Source organism: Paroedura picta, chromosome 1 (assembly GCF_049243985.1).
Source record: "Paroedura picta isolate Pp20150507F chromosome 1, Ppicta_v3.0, whole genome shotgun sequence".
Taxonomy (NCBI): domain Eukaryota; kingdom Metazoa; phylum Chordata; class Lepidosauria; order Squamata; family Gekkonidae; genus Paroedura; species Paroedura picta.
Genome location: NC_135369.1, coordinates 60,834,370 through 60,861,462, shown reverse-complemented (window position 1 = coordinate 60,861,462; position 27,093 = coordinate 60,834,370). Strand labels below are relative to the sequence as shown.

Below are 27,093 nucleotides of genomic sequence, written 5' to 3'. Positions count from 1 at the left end.
CAAGGAATCAAAAAGCCTGATACAACCAGGAGCAGCCTTCCTGTTGATTTTCAGCAACCAGACCTAATTTTTAAGGCAATACATATATTTCCATGGCTCTACCCTTTTTGTAGAGTTTTAAGATTCCAGCTGTGGCTGCAACGTTCCCCTTAACTTGGTAAATACAGTTTAACTGGAGTCAACAGTTGCTTATGATTCTAAAAGTTGTACAATCTAATTTTAACCCTGCCACTTCGGATTCTGCTCCTTTAAATGGTTATTAATTTCAATAAGTACGGGTGCCTGTCAGTCCAAGATGTATGGGGCTTGGCTGTGATTAATAGTGACAGAAGTGCTCAGAGGCAATTTCTTTATCAATACGTTGTGTGTTTTAAAGTTGAATGCTAGCAGTGAGATTGATTTTGGAATTGAACACTGATAAACATTGGTTTAAAATAAACTATACATCTTTGTTTTCTTTTTCTTCTGTTAAATGCCTAGCAAGATGGCCACAGCTTCAGACAATAGCAAGGAGGGTAAAGGGAAAGGGGAGGGGGAGAGAAGGACTTCTTAAACATTTGTTCTAAAATGTTATGTGTTCACTTAACATTCACTTGAATGCATACTGTAGCCTTTCACTTTTGTTGTTGAGAACCCCCTGAAACATTCTTCAGGCTCCAATAAACTTCAGAAGTGGCACAATTGTGCAGAATATGGTTGGGAAGCAAAGCCCCCCACCTGAGGTCCTTCCCCTTCCCACCCCCTAGGGGCCCATCATTGGCCATTGGGGTTTCCCCCCCGACATGACCATATATGCTCATATTATCTGATAAATTTAAAAAATATAAAAAATTAATTAATGCCCGCCCATTCAGGAAATCCTTCCAGGGCCATCAAGAAACCCCAGAGTTTCACAAAATGCTGGTTGAGAAAATCTGGTATACTGGCTTAATTGGATTTCTTTTTTAAAAAAATCCCAACCCTGGACATTGAAAGGTTTGATGAAACTGAGGAAAACTGAATCCTGGTACTTCTTCTGACACAGCGTAGAAGAAGCTGAATTAAGTTGTTTTTTATACCCTGCTTTTCACTGCCTAAAGAAGCCTCAAAGCAGCTTACAATTGCCTTCCCTTCCTCTTCCCATCACCTACCTAAGGCGAGGCTGAGAGATCTTTGTGAGAGAACTGGCCTGTGAGAACAGCTCTATCAGGACTGTGACGAGTCCACGGTCACCCAGCTGGCTGCATGTGGAAGAGCAGGGAATCAAACCTGGCTCACCAGATTAGAAGCCATTGCTCTTCTCCAAGCTCCTCATTCCTGGTTGAAATAGGGAACAAAGAATTCCAATACAGAGCTAAATCCACACCAGCCAGGTGTTCCCTGAGAGTCAGTTCTGTCACTATCTGCTGTACCACACAGTCTGGGCTACAGTTGCTAAGATTCTGGACCCATAAACTATATCTCTGTGACAGAAAGAAGAGTCCTGGACACAGTAGATCACTATTTATTTACTTTATTTATTATGCCTCCATTTTTTTCTTCAATGGGACCAAACCATTTTTCCTAAGCTCGCAGCTTTAGTTTAGGGGCTTTTATGGTGTTGAAGAGCTACCTCTGTTAGGCTTTAACAGTCAGATTAACAACAAGAAGGGTGAAATCTGATAACCCCCCACCCTTCTCCTGAATGTGACCTTTAAGTCATATTTAACTGAGCTTCCTAGGTTGTGGAAGGAGTTCTGGAAAAATTATCTCAAAAGGCATTCAGCCAGCTTTGAAGAAAGTACATAAAAATACTGGAAATGCACTCTCTTCTAAGGACTTTGAATAGTCAACATGAAATAGCAGTTATAATTTGTGGGAACAAATTGAGATATCTGGGTATTGTGATTTCAGAAGAATAGTGTGATTTTATCCAACAGAATAAGGATAAATGTGGCCAGAGGTTTATCCAATATGTTTTCCAGTTCTTTTACTACCCAGCTATGAAAAGGGCTGTACTGTAAAGAGTTCACAGAATTTGAAGCATTACCCCCCCCCAAAAAAATACCTAAGTCCTTCTGTTGAAAATGTATAATATTCTGCTCATTCCTGACAGTAAGGCACAAAGAAGCTTTGTTGTTAAGAGGTACTGTGATTTAGGATATAATAGCAGTCAAGAGGTATGGCAGTATTTATTTTAAAAGGCTCTACCTTCTCAGTCAGTCTTTTATTAAGAGAAAATGCTAGAAAAATGTTCAAATGCATTGGCCCCCTTTAAAGATTGCTAAAATATATATTTTAAAAACCGTCTTAAAAATGCTGGTGTTTTTTCTGGCTACTGCCCCATTGGCTCCCAGCCTACATCCTTGGTGCTCCCTCCCAAATACAAGCACACACTTCTTTCCTGGTGTTAGGTCTACTGCAAATTCAAAACATGATCTTGCCTAAACTTCTTTTTTGTGCCACACACACAAACACACACATTATATCTATCTATTTATCTGTCTGTCTGTCTGTCTGCCTGTTTGTGTATAGATATAGATATATAAGTTCTTCATAAAAGTCAATTGTAAAAGCCATTTTGGGTTCTCATTGAGGAGAAAGAGAGATGGGAGAGAGGGAAAGAGAGAGAAGCAAGCAATGGAAAATCACATGGCCAGGAACAATCAGGAGAAGACTGTTCCAGACTCATGAAGACAGAGACTTTAAGGAAAGGGTTGCCAAGGAAAGGGTTAAGAAACCCCTGGAGATCAGGGGTGAAGCCTGGGAAGGACAGAGTCTGAGGAGGGGAAGAAGCTCAGCAGTAATATAATTCCATCCAGGCCACCTTCTAAAGCTCCTGTTTTCTTCTGGAAGCTAAGCAAGGCTGGCCCCAGTCAGCACTGGGATGGGAGACTGCCATGGAAGGCCAGGGTCGCAACCACCCAGAGACAAGAAATGGCAAGCCATCTTGGAATGTCTCTCACTAGGAAAACACAGCCATAGCAAGCCGTAGCAACTGCTGACCCCCCCCCCCATTACCCACAAATTCCTCCCCCTCTCCCTACTGCCCCCAAATTCCTCACTGCTCCTCTGGATCCTTCCACCGCCCCCAGTGGGAGTGTATGGACCACTTTGGGAACCCTATTGTAACCAATATGCAATTTCTTTTTCTGCCTCTGGTGGGAGTATTCTAGAATACAAACCTGTTGGAAAGTCATGTCTCGAAAGCTCTTTGAATACTTTTTTGAATACCTTTGAATACCTTGGTCTCCTGGACCTTTTCTTTTATATTTTGTGGCATTGATACCTAATGAGCTCCCAACTATCACTCTTAATATATTAACTGCAGATCATTTGGGTTTTGCCAATAATAATGGTTTATAATTTTTAAAGTGTGTATGATTGACTAAGCCTATACTATCAGGAATCTCTGTCTGTCTACAGCCCTCTTATATGGCAGAGTAGTCCTCTACAGCAGTGGTCCCCAACCTGCGGGCCGTGGCCCGGCGCCGGGCCGCAAAGGCCATGGCGCCGGGCCGCGGCTCCCTCTCCCCGCCCCCCCCCGCAGTAAAAAACTTCCCAGGCCGCAATCTTGCGGCCCGGGAAGCTACTTACTGTGGGAGGGCGGGGAGAGGGAATCAGGGCCGGGCAGCGCCCGTGCAGGCCGCGCCCGCGCGGCGCGGCTCGCGGCCCAATCCGCAGGCGCGGCCCGCGGGCGCGGCCAGGCATGGCTCGATCTGCGGGCGCGGCCCGCGGGCGCGGCCCGAAGCGTGGGCGTGGCCCGCGCGGGCGCGGTCCCCGCGGGGGCGGCCCGATGCCCTGCCAGTCCCCAGCCTAATAAAGGTTGGGGACCACTGCTCTACAGGTTACAAGCAGTGAACTCCGTAATTTCAATCATGCATTTTAAAGGTTCTGTTTGGGGACCACAGCAAAAACTGGCCAAGCTGGCTTGACCAATCAAAAAGGAGGGAGGGCTGCATGCAATTTTTTTCTCTTCCAGAGTTAAGGTCAATGAGAATGGCTTTCTATTTTGATTTCTATGATTTTGAACTCTGTTCTGTTTAGAGCAGGGTGTACAGTTGTATCCCCTTGCAGGAAATGTGCAGAAGCTGATATTTAGGCTGGATACAACTGAATGGACCAATAATTAGCCATAGCTGGACCCACCACCCTTAGTTGAGTGCTTCTCAGAGATGATAGAAATCCCAGGGGTACAGATGGCCTTAGCCAATGGGCGGTATTAGCTTCAAGTATATGAACCACAGCAGAAATGGGACAGGCTGGGACAATCCCATTCCCTAACATCTTCAAGGGGAATTTCAGCGTCCACATAAGGCCTACTGCTAGTTTAGAAAATGTTAAGCAGAAGAATGAAGCCTAGTTACTACCGCAGAGTAGCTGACAGCATTCATTCTGCAGGATTCATTCTGCAGGAAAAACATGGACTTTGTGTCTGCTTGGCACCTGCAAGATAAAGACCTGACTTAGCTAAGCAGCTGAATGATGTTTGTAAGATGCTTAGGAGCAAGCTTCTACCTGAATGCTAGTTTCTTGCAACAACAAAAAGAGAAATCAAATGCACAACAGGAAGCAGCATACCACATATACCTTGATCTTCACCAGTTCTATCCATCATTCAGCAGATCCATGGAGGAGTAAAGCTTCTAAAACTGGTCCTCAGGGAATCATACACTTTTCACCAAATATACACAATGAGGCTCCTAGTAATCTCAGTTGTGAAAATGAAACCACATGTCTCCTCAACAATGTTGCCCTGTGGGAAGATAGAAGTTGGAAGACATCTGTTCTGTCACATATCTCACATCAATTCTAAGTTGCTGTTTTTTAAAGACTATGCTCTTCGGTCCTACATTTATACTACATCACTATTTAAGCACATTTAGCAAGCAATCCTAAACAGGCATACCTAGAAGTAAGTCCCATTTTATTTAATAGGGCTTACTCCTAGGAAAATGTTCTTAGGATTGCAGCATTAGTCTTTGGCACAGACACTATGGTTGCAATCTTAAGAAGACTTACTTTATTTGAAACATTTCAATGCTACCTTTCAACCTAATTTAGGGCCTCCAAGCCACCCTACATGCCATACATTTAAAATACACACATGTGCTGAATGGCACCTCAGGGGCAGACACCTGCCGCAGTTCCCCCTTTTTTGCTGTCAGGAGCCCTTTATTTACTCTTGTTGACACACATGCCTAAAGAGGTATGCAGTTGCTTCCCTAGGTTTGGAGCCACTCTACTGGCCCCAAGTTACCCTGGGAGCAGATGTGCCTGTCATTGCTCTCTGTTGCCTGACCCTTGGTCTCCAATCTCAGGGCCTAATCTGTACTTCAGAGATAATATCTGCTGCAGCTACTTCTAGCACACTTCAAGTAAACCTTTTCCTTGATGGTCTCTCTTCTTTCTGCTGGGGCTGGTTCTAGCCTGGGATAAGGAATCTGCCCCACCTGCTTCAGGCCTGCCCCTCTTGTTTTAAAACTCCGAACAGCAGAACAGGGCCTATGTATTGCTCTTTTTTGTTACAATGCTTTAAAACAGTTAATTAAAACGCAATACAAACACACAAGCAGGGAGCCGGGCTAATAAGATTTAAAGAAAGAATGCCAAACCACATAGGTCTCTATACAGTGGTGGATGATAATGATAGAGGGAGACAGATGGGGAGGAAATTCCAAAGTTTTGTTTGAGAAAGTTGTTTCTTGGGTCACCATCTGCCTAGCCTCAGTTGGTGGAGACATACAAAGAGGGCCTCTGAAGATGACTGGGTTTATCAGGTAGGCCTTCAGATGGCTCCAAGCTGAATAAGGCTTTAGAGGTCAATATCAGGTCCTTGAATTGGGTATGGAAACATGATGGAGGCCAGTGGAGGTGGAACAAGGCTGGAATGATATAGCCCTACACGTCATTTCAATCAGTGTTCTGGCTGCAAAGGCAAGCACTACTCGTGGCGAGATCTTTCCTGTCCAGGAATGGAGGCAGCTGGCTCATCATCAGCTAAAGTGGTTGAAAAGTAGCCTTGTGCCACCTGGTCATCTCAGGTCGGCAGCACCTGGTTGGGAACTACCTGCAGATTTTTTCATTGGAGACTGGGGTGGGGTGGGACTTCAGTTAGGATTGCTAGGTCCATTGGTGCTGCCAGTGAGGGGATGGGGGCACTTTCCAGGAGAAGAAGAAGAAGAGTTGGTTCTTATATGCCGCTTTTCCCTACCCGAAGGAGGCTCAAAGCGGCTTACAGTCGCCTTCCCATTCCTCTCCCCACAACAAACACCCTGTGGGGTGGGTGAGGCTGAGAGAGCCCTGATATCACTGCTCGGTCAGAACAATTTTATCAGTGCCGTGGCGAGCCCAAGGTCACCCAGCTGGCTGCATGTGGGGGAGTGCAGAATCGAACCTGGCATGCCAGATTAGAAGTCCGCACTCCTAACCACTGTACCAAACTGGAGCAACTGGAAGTGACATGGAGACATCAGGGGTAATGCTCTAGCTTTTAGGCAAAACTCTATGGTAGAATTTGCTTCTAACAATAGAGTTTTGCTCAAAGACCAGAACAGTACACACACACATAAACTCTGACGAACCCAATGTGCCAAATGTCATTTCTGGTCTATGTCTGTAGATTGCATTAAAATTTATTTATTATTTATTTATAATTTGATTTATACCTTGTCTCTCCTAAGTTGTCTTGAGGTGGCTTGCAACAATAACAACAACATACCCCATAAAATAAGGTGACCAGATTGTCCCACTTTTGGAGGGACATCTGGGGGCACTTGGCAAATTGTACTTATGTTGAAATTAAAAATATATATATTACAATACTATTTTTGTGTTCTATGCATTCTATGAAACTTTTTGTTGCTCCATATAGACCAAAATTTTAATCAAGAACCCCCCCGGTCAATGGTGTCCTGCTTTACCAATGTTAAAATCTGGTCACCTTACCATAAAACCACATAAAATTAAAAAACCCAACATTCCATATAAGGCAGCCGACATGCTGTCTGAAGCTCTGACCATGAGGCTGGGAGTTCGATCCCAGCAGCCAGCTCAAGGTTGACTCAGCCTTCCATCCTTCCGAGGTAGGTAAAATGAGTACCCAGCTTGCTGGGGGGTAAACGGTCATGACTGGGGAAGGCACTGGCAAACCACCCCTTATTGAGTCTGCCAAGAAAACGCTAGAGGGCATCACCCCAAGGGTCAGACATGACTCGGTGCTTGCACAGGGGATACCTTTACCTTTACCTTTTTAACCATGAATGCACAGTTGGCGGTATAAATTGATAATTGTTCTGTCTTCCAATGCGGTGTTATTCTGGTTTCAGGTAGTTTGGAGAGGCAATGTGTGTCCAGAAAGTGGGGGACACCCACCTGGACCAGTAAACCTGGCAACTCTCACTTCAGTGGGGTATAATGCCATAGAGTCCATATTCCAAAGCAGCTATTGTATCCAGATGAATTGGTCTTATTTGTAATAGTGGGAGATCTTGAACTACCACCTGGCAGTTAGCAGCTCCACATTTATCCAACAGAAGGCCAGATCCAGCAAAACTACCAGGCTATGACCTTGTTCCTTTAGGCAGGAGTTCCTGGGTAACCTCCTCCCCCTCATCAATATCACCGCCATGTTTTTGAGATTAAGTTTCAGCTAGTTAGCCCTCATCTATCCCAGTCTCCCAGAGATCTGCTGGAAATGTGAGATAAAGCTGAGTATCATCTGCATATTGGTGACAACTCAGCCAAAATCTCTGGAAGACCACTTCCAATGGCTTTACAAAGATGTTAAAAAGCATGGTGGTTCCAGATGTAGGCCAGAAACGGAACTTACTTCTGAGCAGGATTGTTCCCTCTTACACCTTTGCAAAGCAAGGAACCTCAGCAGAGAAGCATAGGGCTTGTTGATGCTTGCCATCTGCTACCTCTGATGCATGTGAGGAACCAGCAGTTACATAGCCAGAGTGCTCAGACAGACTCCATGTGGGGACTATAAACAGGGCTGCCAATTGCCTCCATCCCTTCAGCACCTTTTATGGGCGATGTTTTTTAAACGCATGCCATGAAAAGTTGCAGTCGCTCAACCATGTATTAAGCCTCTATTAAAGGCATGGGGCATTTTCTCAGGCCTATTGGCAACCATAAACAGTTTGTCCCATTGTTTTGGGCTAATTCCCCCTCTGTGGAAATCACACCTTGAGGAAGAGATGGAGCTCACAGCCTTGTCTTCAGACTGTCTGTGTCAACCAATAAGGCAAAAAATAAAGTATCCATTTCTTGTACAAAATTCCCCTTGGGACATTGGCCCAAACTACACATTATAGAGGCACCATTGCTGCTCCATATGTCTCCCTTGTAAAGCTTGGTAACAGAACCATCTGACATAATGTGATAACATCACATCCAGTCTTGTATCAGTCCACTCCAGTTCCTATTTGGTTCCTATTTGCAAGGGGCAGGAAAACACTGTACTTAATGCTTTACATCAGGGGTAGTCAACCTGTGGTCCTCCAGATGTCCATGGACTACAATTCCCATGAGCCCCTGCCAGCAAATGCTGGCAGGGGCTCATGGGAATTGTAGTCCCTGGACATCTGGAGGACCACAGGTTGACTACCCCTGCTTTACATCACATTATTTGAAAGACTGGGGAACAGGGCATTTCCTTACGTTAAGATTACTGGAGCAAGATTTTGTGTGCTCAGGTGCAGAGATGATCATACACTACCTGCACCACAGGTCAACCACAAAGTATGTATGTTCACCTTCTAGGAGTGGCCTCTCTTTATCTTGAGGAGATGTCTCTCAGGCATAACAATCATGCAAATCTGTGGGTAAGAAATAATAATGCATTCACCATGAACCAAACCACATTTTCCCTGTTCATGCCCATTCCTGCCCTGTATACCCACAGGAAATAGGATATATAGCTCTTTTTAAGCTAGCAAAAGCAGTTGGCTGTCTTCTTGAAATGGCTATCCGTTTGTTAATTCCTAAGAATATATACATTTTGTCGAGGCAAATCCCACTGTTTCAAAATATTCATTCAATCTATGACAACTTTCATTTGATACAATGAAAATTATATTCCTCCCAGCCACTCTGAAATGAGTTCCCTGTTCTTTCTTCTTTTCCTATACAACAAAACTGGCAATTAAGTCAAGCTTTCCCACAGCTGAACACACTAGATGAAAAGCAGAACTGTGCTGCAAGACAGCTCAGTCGGTCCACAAATTAGGTACAAGCAGCTAAGATCATTTATTATAGCTTTGCAAGAACTTTCTGCAGGTTACTAAAGATGACTTTGCTAAACATGAGGTTTTATTTTGTGTAGCCTTAAAACATGAGTGTATGAAGGATCATAGATGCATACTTACAACATGATCACACTGGGTATCTGTAGTGAGGTATCTGCTTTTCCCCCCCTTCCCCCGTGAAATCCCAAAAAGTAACACCTTTCAAAACCTTTAGAACTTCCCACATGTCTGGTTTATTGTGCATGTGCATACGTATACACACACACACACACACACACACACACACACACACTGCTTTAAACAAAAAAAACCCTTGGTCTACAAGAATATTAAACTAGCAAAATTAATGTCATAAACAGAAATCACCAAAAATATGATTTAAAAACAGCAAGCAACACAGTGCCAAATAAAATAAGGACAAGGGAAATAAATAATTAAAAAATAAACTGTGGACTGGCCTTTCAAATATATTTACACTGACCTACAGAACACCGGTAGACAGTGAACCAGATGAGCAGTACATTCTGAGGCATCAACTGAAAAGATTAATATGGCTTCTAAATAAGTACGTATCTTTAGTAAGGTGGTCTTTTTGATTGATGGATAGGACGTGAGTATTCCCTGATACACCAGGGCTGCTAGTGACATCTTAAATTGGGCCTAGAAACATGTATGTTGCTATTTTAATTAAAACCTGCCATAATCCCAAGGAATTCCATACCCGCTGAGGTTTCTGCACATGGCTGAGGTAAAAACACTGATGACATGGTAAGGTCCTTTGGTGGTGACAATCGTTACAGTAGCATTCCTTGCCCAGAACTAGACTGTACTGCCTATAGGACTCTGAAGTGCTAATATTTTTTTTTCTTTCCCTTTAAGAGATGGAATGTTGGGACTTGTAGGCGCATACTACTTCCCTCACTCACTTCAATGGGATTGGCTGCATAGCCCTTTTGTCTGTGTTAATTGCCAGCATGGGAAACATTTATGTGTTCTGCCTCTTCCTTCCTCACTGCTGAAATCACCAATAAAGAGCTGTTTGTTTGCCAAGTAGCTGTTTGTTTGCCACTTCCAACGAACTCACATATTTTACACTGGCAACGAAGGTGGGATCGCGATGCTAGGTATGGAAACCTGGTAAGCGATCGCTTACAGATACTGAATCACTTGAGTGAAGCCCTGCTGCCAAGGAGGGACAAGCCGCCAGTTGAATCGCTTCAAGACCATCATTGATTTGGTGCCTGACCTTTGACCTCAGCCACCCTACCTGTTGGCAGTCCTAAAAGAGGCGATTCTGCCATTACCTTGTGGCCAACGACATCACCTATGGAGCCAGGAAATGATCAGTATTTATGAGCTTGTGTGGCCCAGATATCTACAACCTCACATAAGATCTTTTCACTCCGGACAACATGGACACTGTGGACCTGGATGAGATTCTCTAGTGTATTCAGGAACACTGAAGCCCCCCAGCCGGGAGAAATCACCTGTTGCCACATGTTCTTCCAGCACGTTCAACAGGAAGGTGAGTCAATCGCTGACTTCACCACTGGCCTCTGCTACCTTGCTTGAGACTGCCACATTTCGAACATCAAGGAGGTACTTCAATTCATCTGCAGCCTCTAGAAGAAGAAGAAGAAGAAGAAGAAGAAGAAGAAGAAGAAGAAGAAGAAGAAGAAGAATTGGTTCTTATATGCCGCTTTTCCCTACCCAAAGGAGGCTCAAAGCGGCTTACAGTCGCCTTCCCATTCCTCTCCCCACAACAGACACCCTGTGGGGTGGGTGAGGCTGAGAGAGCCCTGATATCACTGCTCGGTCAGAACAGTTTTATCAGTGCCGTGGCGAGCCCAAGGTCACCCAGCTGGTTGCATGTGGGGGAGCGCAGAATCGAACCCGGCATGCCAGATTAGAAGTCCACACTCCTAACCACTACACCAAACTGGCTCTAGGATGAGCAGACCCAGCACGGGCTCTTTAGGAAGAAGGGGCTGACATTCAAAGACGCACTGGAGGAAGCTCCCAACACCTGCACTGCTTTGACATGGCTGCTCTGAAGGTAAAGTGAGAAAAATGTCGCCTTGGTGGATTCCTGGCACACCACAAGAGCCCAGCAGAGGTGCTGCTGTGCCAGAAACTCTGCACCCTCCTGGACCAGTTGCACTAGGATCATGATGCAACCTGGTTAACACACCAAGAAGTCTCCCCCGTGCCCCGCACCATTGTCCCAGTCTACATTGTGCAGGCAATTAAACCCATGTCCTACAGTATCCAAGCTTCTGATGGCCTATACCTCCACTGGCACAAGGACTAGATATGCCACCGCAAATCCAGACCAGCCACACCACAGGCACCGTTGAGTCCGGCACCTGCACTTACCAACAACAACCAACAGCCAAACCTGCCTGTCACAGCACCAGACTTGTCCATGCAGATGCCAGCTGACCCAGCGCCCAGCACTCTAGCAGCTCCAGTCATTCCACAAGACATCACCCAGCTGGCTCCTGCTCCTGAATTATGCGGGTCTATACGGGCTCACGCAACACCCCGCTATCTGCAGAACTTTGTCCACCAACTCCTAAGTGGCTATCTAAGGAGGGAGGGGTGTTGTGTGTGTGGATCTGCTGAGGACTGAGCTTGAGGTCCAAGGCAGGATCCAGCCAGATGTGAAACCAGCCAATGTGCTGTAGGATGCCCTGCTGTGGGAACCAATCCTTTTAAATCAACCAAGTATAACTTAGTCAATTGGGCTCAGTTGTGGGAGATTCTTTTGTCTTGTTTGTATATAAGTTGGGGTTTTCTTGAGGTTTTTCAGTCTTGTTGTTGCTTCCTTCAACATGTACTCAGTGCTGAGATCACCAATAGAGAGCTGTTCATTTGCCAATTAGCCTGGAGTTCTTCCTATGAACCCACATATTTTACAACCACGATTGTAGGATTGTCTGGCACTGTTTGGAGGTGGTTTGTCATTGCTTACCTCTGCAACATGACCCTGGTTTTCCTTGGGCATCTCCCATCCAAATATTAACCAAAGTTGACCCAGAGTTTCTGACATCTGGCAAAATTGGGCAGTCTGGCTATCCAGGTTGAGGCTAAGGTTATCTGGTGCTGATGAAGAAATGTGGGATTTTGAAATATATCTTTATACCACTTTTATTACTGTCATCTTTATGAACCCTGGAAGGTTTTTAATATATGATTTAAAGTAGTTGTGAGTGCCTGCATTGTACCACTCCATTGTAGTTGTGAGTTCCTGCATTATGCAGGGGGTTAGAATTAGATGACCCTGGAGATCCCTTCCAACTCTATGATTCTATGATTCTAAATATAATAATGAGTTACAATAAATACTTGGCCTTCAAATAAATGACAAGAAAACATTTGCCTTTAAATCTGGAAGCAAATGGGGGGGGGGGAGTTAAGCTGACATTTTACGATTTTTTCGTAAACAAGTAAGCATCTTAGGTACATATCTGACCTTCACCAATACTGATCTCAGTGATCAGCAAAAGTGGTAATTGCTGAACATAACCTGGCTGGGAAGAATGTCTGTACTAATGGTAAACTCATTGCATGATGGAGGGGAAAAGATCATCATGTTGCCAAGAATGTTGTTTAGTTTTGAAAATGTAATTATTGTATACCTATTTCTAATAGGTTGCTAAAAATGGCAATGTGTTTTGATGGAATACACTCATGTGACTAAAAAGAGCATCTTGATCCAATTTGCAGAAATTGTGTAATCAGGGAGGGATGGATTTATACAAATTCATCTTTTATTATTATACTGTAAGATATATGCCAGTAGTGCAAAGGTTTAACTCTCTTCTTAATAGTATATAATGGAACAAAATTACATTAGAGTCCATTTAAGAGCTGTACCATGGTACACTAATGGCACCTTCCAAATCTGAATTATTTATTTCATAAGAAATAATGCAACTATATAAACTGTTTTGGATTGGATGTCTGGCATAAACTTAGAAAATAAATTAGTCTAATATCTTGCATTGGTAAAAGGTCTTTTCAACTAGGAAATGTCTCCAGTTGGATTATATTATCACATTTAAAGGTGCATTATGAGAGCATGGTTGAAGAGTAAGATAGGACTAGGAATTAAATTAGGCAATACCATTCCACACAACTTTTATAATTAAGAACATTCATCTCAGCAACTAAAAATAGCTACTTTGATGTTTGCTCTCCCTCTGTAGTAGTCCAGGTAGTACATCTGGACTAATAACAAGAGCAAACCTTTAGGGATCAATATACCAAATGTTTGTAAATGTTTAGCATGCCTGTATATCAACGTGGTAGTCACTCACAAAAGGGCTATGACATCAGGGAAAATTCAAATTCTAGAAGCATGCTCAGTTTTCCATATCAGCAACAATCGTTTATTCACAGTCACAGACCAAAAGAATACAAAAATAAGTAACAGATAAAATGTAGTAGCCATAATAACAAACTAGCTACATGGACTAAATAAGGTTAAGCTTAAAAAGGCACACCAAAGAAAGCTGGTAAAGCAGGCCATCTAGTCCAACCCGCTGCTCAACACAAGATCAGCCCAAAGCATCCTAAAGCAAAGATCAGTTGAATAGCAGGAGATCTCCAAGTCCCACCTAGAGGTTGGCAACCTGATGGAGTATTAACCTTTTCTTTGCTTGCTGTTTTTCTTCTGCCACCCTTTCCATCCCCTGACCAGCAATATCTCCAAATCATGGTTTGGTGGGAGCGCACTATAGATAAAAAACAGGTAGTTAATGATTCCATTCTCACATTTCCCTTGTGAATGTCCTCTGCTACCACTTTGCATGTTGATAGCATATGCAGAACTGTGGATGCGATTTCAGAACATACAATTCTGGCCCAGAATTCCCACATTTTCTGCGGCAACAAGATTCATGCATCATCTGCTCCATATTCTGTTTGAGTCTGTTCGATATGGCTTGCTCCAAGGAAAAAATTCTTAAGGGAGCACTGCAACAGACTGACAACATTTGTTGCTAGGCCCCAAACTTTGGCTTGTTGTCTGGAGGAGAGCTATCTTGATCCAATTTTATATTGTATTATATTATTCATGTATTTTATATGGGTTTTAAGATTTTTTTGTAAGCTGTCACGAGCCGGCAAGGTCCGGGAGTGGCAGTTAATAAATGTGAATATAAATATAAATAAATAAACTTGGAAGACATTTGGTCCTGAAGTTCTTAACATCTGTGATTTTCAGGCAGATGATTTTTGTTGTTGTTTTCTAACCTTAAGAACCGCAGAGGTAAAATATTCTCTGTTGATTTCATATAAAATTTAAATAATTTTTCATACGAATCCATTTATATCACTTCCTACTGTTCTTTGTTTTTCTTTCCTAAAATGTTTTGAAATGTTAATTTGTGACTTTATAACTGCTCCTTTGGTTTGAAAGGAATAAAAGTAGTTCTTAAGTACTTCTTACTGCTTCCAAGCTGATAAAAAGAAAGGATTTAATTACTAAGGTTCTGTGTGTTTTTTCAAAAGGATGATTTAATGAACTTATTCTTCTGATTTGCATATGTGCAGACAGGATGAGATACAGTAAATTAAAATGAATTGTGGTACAATAATGACCACCATTGTAATTCCGCCTCAGGATTTGCACTTCAATTATGTGAATTTCCAAAAAAGAACAGAAGGCCAGAAGATTCAGCTTGAACCTAGAGAGGACGGTGTCATACTAAGCTGAGTTACACCACAGGAGTCAGTGGGCTTTGAAATGGATAACTTGTTTTGACCTGCTGGAACTGATAATGAAGGTCTCCTCTAGACAAAAAAAGAGAAAAAAATATCAGAATATTTTTCGATTCTGCTGCTTCTCCCCACCCAAATATCTGAACCAAGTTATTTTGTAATAAGAAACACATTTTGTCCCACCAGGTTTCTAGAAATACAGGTTTTAGACATGTAAGTTTCCAGATTGTTCTACCCCCATCAAACTTTTAAGATATGCAGATTTGAGACCTAAAAATAAAAAGTCTGATTAATGTTATAGGATTAAAATCTACAAGCTGTCACAGCACACCGATCTCAGGTTTTGTTACTGCAAATTCCAGGGTATTCTACATTTTTATGCTGTTTGGGGGGAAAAGTCACAGCCCAGTTTAGCTGCCGGTTAATATCTAGCTTTTGAGTTTGTTTGTTTTTTAAAAACCAGAGTGTCCTAAGTGAATACACAGAAAGGGAAAGGGAAAAAGAAAAATTGGTTTAATTTTGTCTCAGTCTTCTGTGATTGAATTCTTTCATTTAAAGAAAGATTCCATTTCCAGAGTAATATAAATATTTCAGTCATGACCACTAATTGCAAAGAAGAAGAAAGGGCCTTTAATAAAAAGGAATAATTAACAGCATAGCAAGAGCTTTCTTTTCTTGGCAATAATATGGTGCATTTCAGCTATAATGGGAGGACCGGCTTTTATAACAGAAAAGGCTAGATTCCTGTGTGAATTTGTGTTAAAATTGTGAGGCCTGAAAACAAAGGAAGATCCTTTGGGACATATTTAAAAGGGCAAAAAAAGCCTAAGTCTGAATTCACAGCAACCCACTCTGTTCATTAAGCAGTTCATATTTTCTCTGGCCAGTTCATAACAACAACAACAAAACCAAAGGCATTTGTTTTGGATCTCAGTTCATGGCACCAAAATCTGATACCAAAACAGATCCAAAGGTTCACTGATAGCTCTCCTGCCCCCAAATTTCCATCTATCCCCCCTACAGCCTCCCTTGGTGTTTGGTGTAGTGGTTAGGAATGCGGACTTCTAATCTGGCATGCCAGGTTCAATTCAGCGCTCCCCCACATGCAACCAGCTTGGTGACCTTTGGCTTGCCACGGCACTAATAAAGCTGTTCTGACCGGGCAGAGATATCAGGGCTCTCTCAGCCTCACCCACCTCACAGGGTGTCTGTTGTGGGGAGAGGAAAGGGAAGGCAACTGTAAGCCGCTTTGAGCCTCCTTAGGGGAGAGAAAAGCAGCATATAAAAACCAATTCTTCTTCTTCTTTCTCTTTGTGCCTATTACTGATTGATCTGCTGATGTTTTTTTACCACTATCAGTTTTATGCCTATGTTGTATGTACATTTCCCCACACTATCATGAAACTCACTTCTGCATATAAACATATGGCCTATTTCCTCGCTAGCAATATCATTCAGTTTTCATTTTTAAAGGGCTGGCTCTTCTGTCCATTTCTGCATTAAAATTCACCTGTCCATGCACAGTCCCGAATTACCATCTGATTTACCCCGTGTTTTGTGAATTCCCGGTTGCAGTGATTTCAGTCAAGGCAGAGTCTAATTCAGGGCTGCTCATTAAGGAAGTGCATGCATTTGAGGGTTTCCCCATGTCCGCTATTTTGAATCATTTGGGCATGCCCCTTTCCTCCTTGCCGTCCTCCCTTTCTCTCCCTCCCACCCTCCCCCTATTCCAAAAAAATCTGCCTTTTTTAAAATAAAGGGATTATTGTGTTATAACAATAAGGGTTTTTTTTTTAAGTGCAGTCTTGCACAGCAATGTTGTAACATTCAGGGCACTTTGGGGGGGAGGGGGAGGTGATCAAAGGCACAGAATGGTGGCATTAAGAGGCATAATGAAAACAAAGGTGCAAACAGGCCCCATTTTGCAAAAAACACATTTTTTGAAAAGGGGAAGAGAGCAAAGCATGATAGGCGGCTGCCTCCGTCAGACTCATTATGGAAAGCATATTGTGAATTTCTGCCTGGGAAATAAGAGGAGAAAAGGCTAGAGTTGACTCACAGCATCCAAAGGAAATCCAAAGCCAAGCTAAAACAAATTATGTCTCCTAATGCGGAAACGGTCACGGTGACACCCACTATGCAGTAATAGTTCATTTTCAGACAGGGCAGTGGCAAAAAGAAATTGGTAAAATTGTGGTACCTGAAAAAGGCATCAGCAGAAAGAGACCAAGCTGCTGTTGTCTATATTTGCATATGAGTGTTCAAACACACACAAACCAGTAGTAGATATTAAGATGCAAATACAGGGTCTTGCACAGAGTCTTACCAATACATGTCTGTTCAATTATAAGACAGCTTGTCAGCATGCTTATATCAAAATACTGGCATGGATTCACCCAAACTTTGATAGTCAACTGTATGTTTACCTGATTCACCCTGCACTATATGTTCTGGCATTACTCTGTCCTAGGGAGGTCAGCCTCCAGGTGGGACTTGGGAATCCTTTGGAATTGTGGTTTATCCAGACTGCAAAGATCAGTTCCCCTGGAGAAAATGGATGCTTCGGAGGATGGACTTTATGGTACTGTACTCCACTAATGTCCTACCCTGCCCTCTCCAGGCTTCGTACCAAATCTACAGGAGTTTCCCAGCCTAGATCTGGCAACCCTACACTGTCAAAGATATTTGCTGTTTATATGTTGCAGGCCTATGGCATTAACTTTTGACTGTCTTGATATCACCACATCTGTACACAGCCCGTGGCGCCACGGGCGCCACGGACTGAATAAAAGACTAAGGGGTAGTGGGGAGGAGTTAGGGCGGGACCGGTCCGGGATAAAAACTCGGAGGGGCCAATCAGGAGCCGCGAAGCGGCTCCTGATTGGCCCCTCCAAGTGTCCATCCCGCCCGAAGCAGGCAATGGGGAGCTGTGCGAAGCACAGCGACAGGTGAGCGGTCGCCCGCGCTGCCTTCTCCCGGCCGCCGGAGTGGCCGAGAGAAGGCTTGGGAGAGCCTTGGGGGATGTTTGGGCCTGGCCGCCTTCTCTCGGCTGGCAGAGCGGCCGAGAGAAGGCTTGGGAGAGCTTCGGGGGCCGTTTGCCCTTTGCGGAGGGTGGGGGTGGTGGGAGCCGGCCTTCTATCAGCCTCTGGAGCGCCCTCGCGGCAGTGATGGCGCTCCGGAGGCCGAGAGAACGCCGTTCGCCGTTTGGGGAGGGTGGGGGTGGTGGGAGCCGGCCTTCTCTCGGCCTCCGGAGCCCCCTCGCGGCAGCGAGGGCGCTCCGCAGGGCGAGAGAACGTCGTTCTCCGTTCTCGGGGGGAGCTGTCTAGCGCCCATTTTATGACAATATAAAATGGGCTTGAAATCTAGTATTATATAAAAGTTAAATCTGATGAGTCAATGTTTGCAGTAGATTTGGAAATACATGAACCTGGCTTCCATTGACTTTTCTGCATGCTGCTGAGATCTATCAAGAAGTTCAATAGTCAGTAGAATGATTAAAAAAACAGGGTAGTCCATGTCCCAAGGTGTTTATAATTTAAAATGCTGAACTGGGGGGGGGGGGGCGGGACAACAAAAGAGGTGAAAGACCAGGCTAACAGGGTCAAACAGGGTTGTTAGCTACCCTGGTGGGCATTGTGAGGAGAGAAAGGTGGGATATAGATTTTGTAAACAACATTAATGGGATATCTCAATCTTGCTATGAAACTCCTTCCTATTTGCTTATCCTGTCCTTCTTCCATGTAAATCAGAGGGGCGTGTAGGTTCTGCTCTTATGCTTTATTATAGTTAGGCTAGAAGAATAAGAGAGCTGGGCTTCAAAGTTCTTAAACAATACATTATTTTATTTAGCCCATTAAAAGATAATTCATTATTTTAGTGTTGCAGCAGTGTTAGTGTGAGCTTGACCATTAATTGAAGCTAAGGAATTAGGAGCAGGATATAATAGTAGGACCACCTAAGTTAAAATAGATTCCTAAATTAAGTCCTCACCATCCTCTTTACTAAGGTTAAGTATATGATGGACATTAAGCAATTAACAGAAACTCACTATGAACCCAGAGTTTGAAATTCAGTTTTGAGGGGAGGAAATGCATAATTTGGTGGTCCACTCAAACAGCTTCCTTAACCCTTGTTAATAGTCAGTTTATCATTATGATCCCATCAGAAATGTGTAGATTTGGGAAGAGATCAGCTCAGTGGAGCACATGATAGAATATTTCTTCCTGATATCTAATTTTATATTTGGAACAACATTCCATTATGTGAATGTGACCTGTAGTTTGATATGTTACAGGCCAGACACAAGTTTACTTCTCATTGAGGACTATATTTTCATGTAGAAGGGCAGGGGAAATTCTCCCCAAGAATTGGAAAGCTGCTGTCAGCCAGAGTTGACAGTACTGGGCCAAATGGTATGAGAGATTATATATATGGTAATTGCATTGGTTACAGAGTTCATTTAAAAAAAGCACCCCAGGCTTTCTAAAACCAATTTGGCATCAGTGTATTTGAAACCAGCTTTTAAAAGACAAATAATCATTTATGTAGGTCAGCTTAACCAGAGGGAGGAACAGGTTCAGTCAGAGTTTTCCCTATGCCTGAAGCCTATCTAATAAAGCTTAATTAGCAGTAATTGGCAAAACTATAATGATAACATGATTTTTACACTTGCAGTTGGTGGGCCTCAGTTATAGCAGTATTATTTTCTGTAGATTTTAATGATTCACTCAGGAGAACAGAATCCTCTTTCCATATTTCATTTGGCAAGATAAAAGAACTGAGAATACACATTTACAGTCCAAACACTATTATCTTCAGGCAGAGAGCTCTTACTGCTAACAGCAGTTTCTGTAGAACTTTATTTCTTTATTCGTTTTACACCATCTTTCCTATAAACCTGACAGCTTATAAGTGCAGCTTATAAACCCATAAAATACTGATCAAAACACAATGAAACCACAACACAGAACTGAAATTCAGAGCATCTGAAGTGGTAAGGATGTCTTAAAATGTCAGTGTAGCTTTTTAAAGCTCTTCTCCGTTAAAGATTCCCCAAAGAGAAGCACCAGTAGACCTCCTCTGGCAACAAAATCCATTTATTTTGGGGCCACAGCCATAAAGCCCCTGTTGTTCCTTACATCAGCGGTTACTATTATCACAGATAAAGCTGTGGGGAAAGGACTGCCAAAGATGATTCTATATGGAAAGGAGTATCGTAGCAAGATTGAGATATGTCATTAATATTGTTTATAAAATCTATATTCAACCTTTCTTTCCTCACAATGCTTATCAAGATAGCTGAGAATTTAAAATATTCACGATAAAGTCCCGTTCTAAAACCATTAAAATCAACCCTCAAAACATGCATACATATCATTAAAACAATTAAAAACATAGTTAAAATATCCATACAATGTAAGAACAGCAATTAAACATTGATTAGGAAAGAGGAATCACTGAGGGAATGCCAAATGAAATTCAAAACTCTTCATCTAATGGCACAAAAGGCAAAAGATTGGGACAGATGAATTTTCCAGAGGTTTGGTGCCATGACCCAGAAGGCCTTCTCGAAGATTGTAGGACATCTAGAGCAGGAGCACCCAAAGCAGGCCTCAGAAGATGGCCATTGTAGGTAGGTAGGTTTCTAAGGGAGTAGAGGCAGTCCTCTGGATATATTGGTCCCAAACCATACAGAGCTTTGAAGATCAATGCCAGCACCTTGATATATGACTGGAGATAGATTGGAAGCCAGTATAGATTGGCCAAGACTGGAGTGATATGGTACATATGAACCACTCCAGTTAACTTTCTGGCTGCAGTGTTCTGTCCCAAATAAAGTTTACAAACACTTCTCAAGGGCACCCCCACCCCTTTCCAACACACTGTAGGAATCTAGATGGGTATGTTGTTTAACTAAGGTGATAAAGAGTTTAAGTTGCTACTCAGTCACAAAAATGCAACTCAGTGTCAGCGTACTTACCATAACACCATTTGAATATGCTCTTCCAAATACATTCTGGTTAAACTATGGATGCCAGCCTACAGGTGGGACCTGGAGATCCCTTGGAATTATAACTCATCTACAGACTACAGAAATCAGTTTCCCTAGGGAAAATGCTTTTTACCTAATGAAGTGAATACCCAACTAGCCAATTAGTCAAGTAGTGTGAAAACAAAATGGGAAACCTAATGTTGCAGTTATGAGCCTCTTGTGGCGCAGAGTGGTAAGGCAGCTGTCTGACAGCTTTGCCCATAAGGCTGGGAGTTCAATCCCAGCAGCCGGCTCAAGGTTGACTCAGCCTTCCATCCTTCCGAGGTCGGTAAAATGAGTACCCAGCTTGCTGGGGGGTAAACGGTAATGACTGGGGAAGGCACTGGCAAACCACCCCGTATTGAGTCTGCCAAGAAAACGCTAGAGGGCGTCACCCCAAGGGTCAGACATGACTCCGTGCTTGCACAGGGGATACCTTTACCTTTAATGTTGCAGTTAAGGAGTAGTCTGGCCAAAAGAATGAAGTTGCCCTAGAAAATTTACCGTATTTGCCGGTGTATAAGACGACTGGGCATATAAGACGACCCTCAACATTTCGACTCAAAATATAGAGTTTGTTACATTACATTACAGTACTATGGGCCACTATGGGCAGCTATGTCTATCCCAACTGAAGTGCACCTGGCGTATAGGACGACCCCCCCCCCACTTGGAGGCATGTTTTTCAGGGGGGGAAAGTAGTCTTATACGCCAGCAAATACTGTATACATAGCGCATCATTTAAACAAAAAATACTTTGAAACATTGACTGCTAGTTGCTAAACAAAGGTGGCTTAATATTTAGACATTCTGTAGCACATAGGCACCATTGAGACTGCAAAGGGGGATACTTGGGGCTGTGGGGGTCCAGACTGCTTTTGTCCAACTTTGGCTGGTGCATCAACTGCATCTGTTCCCAGATCAGTCAGATCTATCCACAGTGATCTATGTCTTAAATACATCTACCCTGGACTATTGTGATGCACTCTATTTGGGGCTGTCTTTGAAAAGTGATCAGAACTGCAGCTAGTGCAGAACACTGGTTAGAGACAGCTATCTGGAGCATGTGACCCCAATATAACAGCAGTTACACTGGCTACAGATCCACTCCCAAGCCCAATTCAAGGTAATGGATTTGACCTTTAAAACCCTACATGGGTTGGGAGTGAGTTATCTGTGTTGCAAAAGCAATATCTGGTGTATAAAGAAGAGAAGAGCCTGCAGGGGGCAGCAAGAACCCAATTAGATAGGATAGTGAGGTCAGCACCTTCTCTCCTGTTAAGTGTCATTCCTTGTCTGTCTCCAAACTGCTATTCTCAGGGCAATTTCCCCCTTCTTCCTACACTCAGTTTTATCCTCCTTCTCAGCTAGTTAAGAACCTCTTTTCTATCAAACATGTTTTCCTAAATAAACCTACATCTACTCTTTCATCAGGTTGCGCACCCTTACTGTGTTAATTACTCTGACAACAGTCTGAAGACTGGGAGAATGATACAAGGTGGGAAATTTCAATTTAAAAATTGAATTTTAATGGAAGGAAATTAGAATCATAGAATCATAGAATCATAGAGTTGGAAGGGGCCATACAGGCCACCTAGTCCAACCCCCTGCTCAAGGCAGGATCAGCCGTAAGCATCCTAAAGCAAGGAGTTGAAAGAACTGATTAGGACATGATATCACAAACTCTTCTAAGACACTGTCCTGAAGTATCCAGAATTTCCCAACCTAGAGCTGGCAACCTTACCTCTGCTATAGGGCTGCTATTGGCCTTGCAGGCGAAAATAGGTTCCTGAATATTTTTTTCCTTCAGGGGAACTAGTGTGTGTGTTTGTGTGTGTGTGTGTGTGTGGGGGGGGGTTAATCCCTCTCCACCATAGCATCAATCTGAATTAGACTGATTGCAGCTTCTTTCAGTCTTTGGAGATCCTGACCACAGCTGGCATCCATTATGCTCCTAAATGTGTATGTATGTGTTGTCAAGTCACAACTGACTTTTAGTGATCCCAGCATGCAGATTACAAAGCAAGTACAAAGGAGAGGTGGTTTTTGCCTTCCTCATTGGCACACCATCAAGTAACATTTGCATTTAGCTTCCAAAATTGGGCTATACCATTCCACATCACCTGGTCCTTAAAATGGGTTTTAAAACAGTAGCACTTACATATGACTGCTGCTACATGATTTTATAAAACTTTACATTAGGGCTTGTGAGAAATTCCCACAGAAACTCAACTAGTATTTGCTTCTTGGCACTCATGCATCCTATCAGACAGCTCAGTAATTAACGAGTTAAAATCAATCAACACTATTAAAGTAATGATACTGTCTCAGTACAACAGATTTTATCTCAATTAACAGACATAAGTAAATCATCTATATTTTGAAACAGCACCTTAAACACATTGCCTAATTGAAATTCAGATCAATCTGATTAATGCTTTTAGCCTTGTTAAAACACACGGTTGTTATTATTTGTACAGAACCATTAGGGCAAAGGTACATTAAAGGGGCTTAACAGTGCTGCAAACACTCTAGGAGCTCTCTGCTTAAAGTACCAATACATGTAGCTGTAGAATATTAGCAAATCAGATGCTGGTAAATGCTACAATCAAACCACTCCTCTGCAGCAGCAGGTTGACCATGCTGGGCCAGCTGCGGGGAACTTTCTTTCCCAGCAAATAGAAGCGGTGGCACAGGGAAAGTATGCAGCATTAGACAACCAACATGCATATTTTATTTTATGTATTTATTATTAAACTTATACCCCGCCCCTCCCGATAAGTCGGCTCAGGGTGGCTTACAAATAAAAGGCAAACGGCTTTTACAATAAATACAACCCCCCCACACACACTAAAATGAACATTCCCCCGCAATTAAAACATAACAATCAAACCCCATGAAAGACAAGAAAGGCAGATGGCGGACAAAAAACAAAACCGCCCCCCAATTCCCATCCCGTCACCCGTATTACGCCATTAACGGCATATGATGGAAGAACAGGCAGTCAGATGTCATAGGGCGGGACCCACAGATGGATCAATCAACCCTGGGATTCATCCTCCCCCTGGCCTCAACCAAAAGCCTGGCGGAAGAGCTCCATCTTACAGGCCCTGTGGAACGTTGATAGCTCTGTCAGGGCCCTCAGCTCTCCCGGGAGCTCATTCCATCAGGTAGGGGCCAGGGCTGAAAAGGTCAAGGCCAGGCGGATATCCCTGGGGCCCGAGACAACCAGGAGATTCATAACCGCAGAGTGAAGCACCCTGCAGGGGGCATAGGCAGACAAGCAGTCCCTCAGATAGGCATGACCCAGGCTATGTATAGTCTTAAAGGTTAAACCCTTTCAAAGACAAGGGTAGGCCCATGTAGAGTGAGTTACAGAAGTCCAGCCTGCAGGTGACCATTGCATGAATCACTGTGGCCAGGTCGTCCGGGTAGAGGTAGGGCGCTACATTTGTGACCTGAGCCTCCATTTACAGGGAGGCATCAAGAATCACGCCAAAATTCCTGGGAGCATGTAAATGCTGAAAAGTGTGGGGGTGAGAGTGCACATGAGAGTGCCTTCTCATATGTCCTCATAAGCGTGTTATGAAACATCCTTGCCGTTTCGTCGCGAGTCTTCCACCACACTCGCTGTAGCCGTCTCACTTCCTTCTTCCTCTCCCAAAGCTCCTGGAAATACCAGGGAGCCCATTTGAGGTGAAGGCAGAGAGAGCACCAAGGAGCAATTTTGTCGATAGTGGCCGACAGGCAGGATTGCCAGTCCTCCATCAAGGCCACCAGTGAGATGCCAGAGGGCATCAGGTCCCATAGAGCAGTGGTCCGCAACATTTTTGGGGTTGTGGACCAGTGGGGGGGAGAGGGCGATCCGGGTGCCATGCATCCGCGGCAGCCCCTGCACAAACGCGCATGTGCGGCAGTATAGCGCATGCGTGTTTTCACGGACCTGCCGCGCATGCGCGTTTGCACCCCTGGTGTGCCATCGGCCGTGCTTCCCTCTCCCCCCTCCCACAGAAAGAAGCTTGCCAGGCCACAAGCTAATCGGCTGCTTTGGCAGCTGATTTGTTTGCGGACTGGGAAGTTTCTCGCTGCAGGGGGGGCAGGGAGAGGGAGCCACGGCCCGGTGCCGAGGCCTACGCGGCCCATCACCGGGACATGGCCCGGTGGTTGGGGACCACTGCCATAGAGCATTCAGGAATCTCTTGGATTCCATAAGTCTCTACAGGTTGGTTAAAATATGCCTGTCACCCAAGCAGGGAGGGGGTGGCATCCTCAGTCGAGCCTTTAGGGCATGGTGGTCTAACCATGGGATGGTGTTACTTGCCACAAGATCTACCCCAAGACCCGTACCAAAGATTAAATCAAGGGTATGTCCCGCCTGATGAGTGGGTCCAGCAACAATCTGTGAGAACCCTAGCGTTGCCATGGCCGCCACCAGATCCGACCCAAGTCCTGGAGCCAGCATGTCCACATGGATGTTAAAGTCCCCCAAAATAATAACTTTGGGGTACTGGAGGCCACTGCCTCCAGTAGGACCGGCAGGGAATCAGAGGTTGCAGTGTGTGATCAGTACACCCCCCAGATTACCATGTTCTTGACTGGTACCCAACTCAGGCCAGCACATTCCACTCCCAGGATCGATGATGTGGGGAGAGCCCTAAAAGGAAAGGTCTCCGGGACCAGGATATGCCATCAATAGCTTCAGGTTGGCTCCTGACTATGACAGAGTTGAGATTTTGAATAGTTCCCTTAATGCAGAAGAATGTCATTTGGCTTTGCTAATGCCAAATGTTTCTAATGGAAACACTTTTACAGAAATTATTACGTTTTGAAATTGGGCATGTTTGAAGCTTATTTACATTTTTGCAAGACTTTTAGCTTCAAGCATCAAGACAGTGAGTCTGTGCTACTTCAGGGTAGTTTCAGAAAATAATTTCTGGCTGCGAGGAAACAATTTCAGGGGTTTCAACCACACAATGTTTACTGACTGTACTATCTTTCAGACAGCAGTGTGGATTCATTTCCCAGCTTTGTTGTAGCATTTTAATGGACTCCACCACGTGAGGAGTGATGATAAACCAATCATGTGGGCCTTTACCATATAATCTACCTGGCTTGGATGAACTCATATGGCAATGGGCCCTTAAACATTGCAGGAGAGTCATCAGTCAAGTTCACGGGAAAAGTGGCTCCCATTCCTGTGACTTTTTAAACGAAATCTTTTGCAATTTAAAGATGTTACAGGTGAAGACCCGTCAGGAGTGATATGAGCAAAAGAAATGAGTTTCAAACTGGCGGCCAATTGTTTATTGCATTGGAAAACGTCTCAAACTTTCCAAATCATCAAAACGAACTCCTAGATATACTCCATTTACGGTTTCTTCATCAGTGATTTGTAATACTCTTAATATTGTTTATAAATGAATAATCTTTAATTGAATTCTTTCCAATGATGAAAATGTGTCAGAATAATATTAACTTAATATTATGGTGATATATTGGTGCATATACAGTGTTTCTACTTGACTCAGCCAATCATATTACCTTTTCATGATATCTGTTTGGCTCACATCAGCACATATTTGAATATTAGTTCACATTTTTAGAACTGTTCATACCTTTGAGGTGAAAGATACAACTGGCTTTGCTAGTAATTGCATAATCTTTCTGTCATTGGAGCCGTCCTGCAATTTGATAAGACCAATCCATTGATCTGAGTTGGACCATGCTACTAAGTGGAATGCCTGCCCCATGCAATGAGTCTTTGGTGGTTGTGGTCAATATTTTGTCTGCATTTTTGAACCACACAGAATAAACTGAGCCTCCTCAGAAATGTATCCAATAAACCACACTTGGTTGGTGATAATGCTCGCAGATGCATTAGCAGGATCTGTCAATACCGTGAACAAACTGGCACACAAAAGCCCAAATGATTTATTGCACCAGTGGGTTCCCAATTCCAAGTTTCAGCATGAAAAGGGTCAGGCACACTGTAATGAATGCTGGGTCGCTTTCTCCTGTAGCTGAAATGGCAAGTCCTGATTGGCAAGTGTCATCTTGTTCTGTGACACTGCCTTTCCAAATCATATTTACAGTGGATGGCAAGAGAATGTGGTGTGGAAATTT

General features: G+C 43.6%; 1 long non-coding RNA gene across 1 annotated transcript; it reads left to right on the top strand.

Annotated features, from left to right (window-relative positions):
- Window positions 1-17,850: 17,850 nt before the first annotated feature.
- LOC143837853 (uncharacterized) lies at window positions 17,851-26,243 on the top strand. The gene is made up of 3 exons (XR_013231125.1): window positions 17,851-17,887; window positions 22,405-22,468; window positions 26,203-26,243. It is a non-coding gene; the product is annotated as an uncharacterized LOC143837853 (long non-coding RNA).
- Window positions 26,244-27,093: the final 850 nt, after the last annotated feature.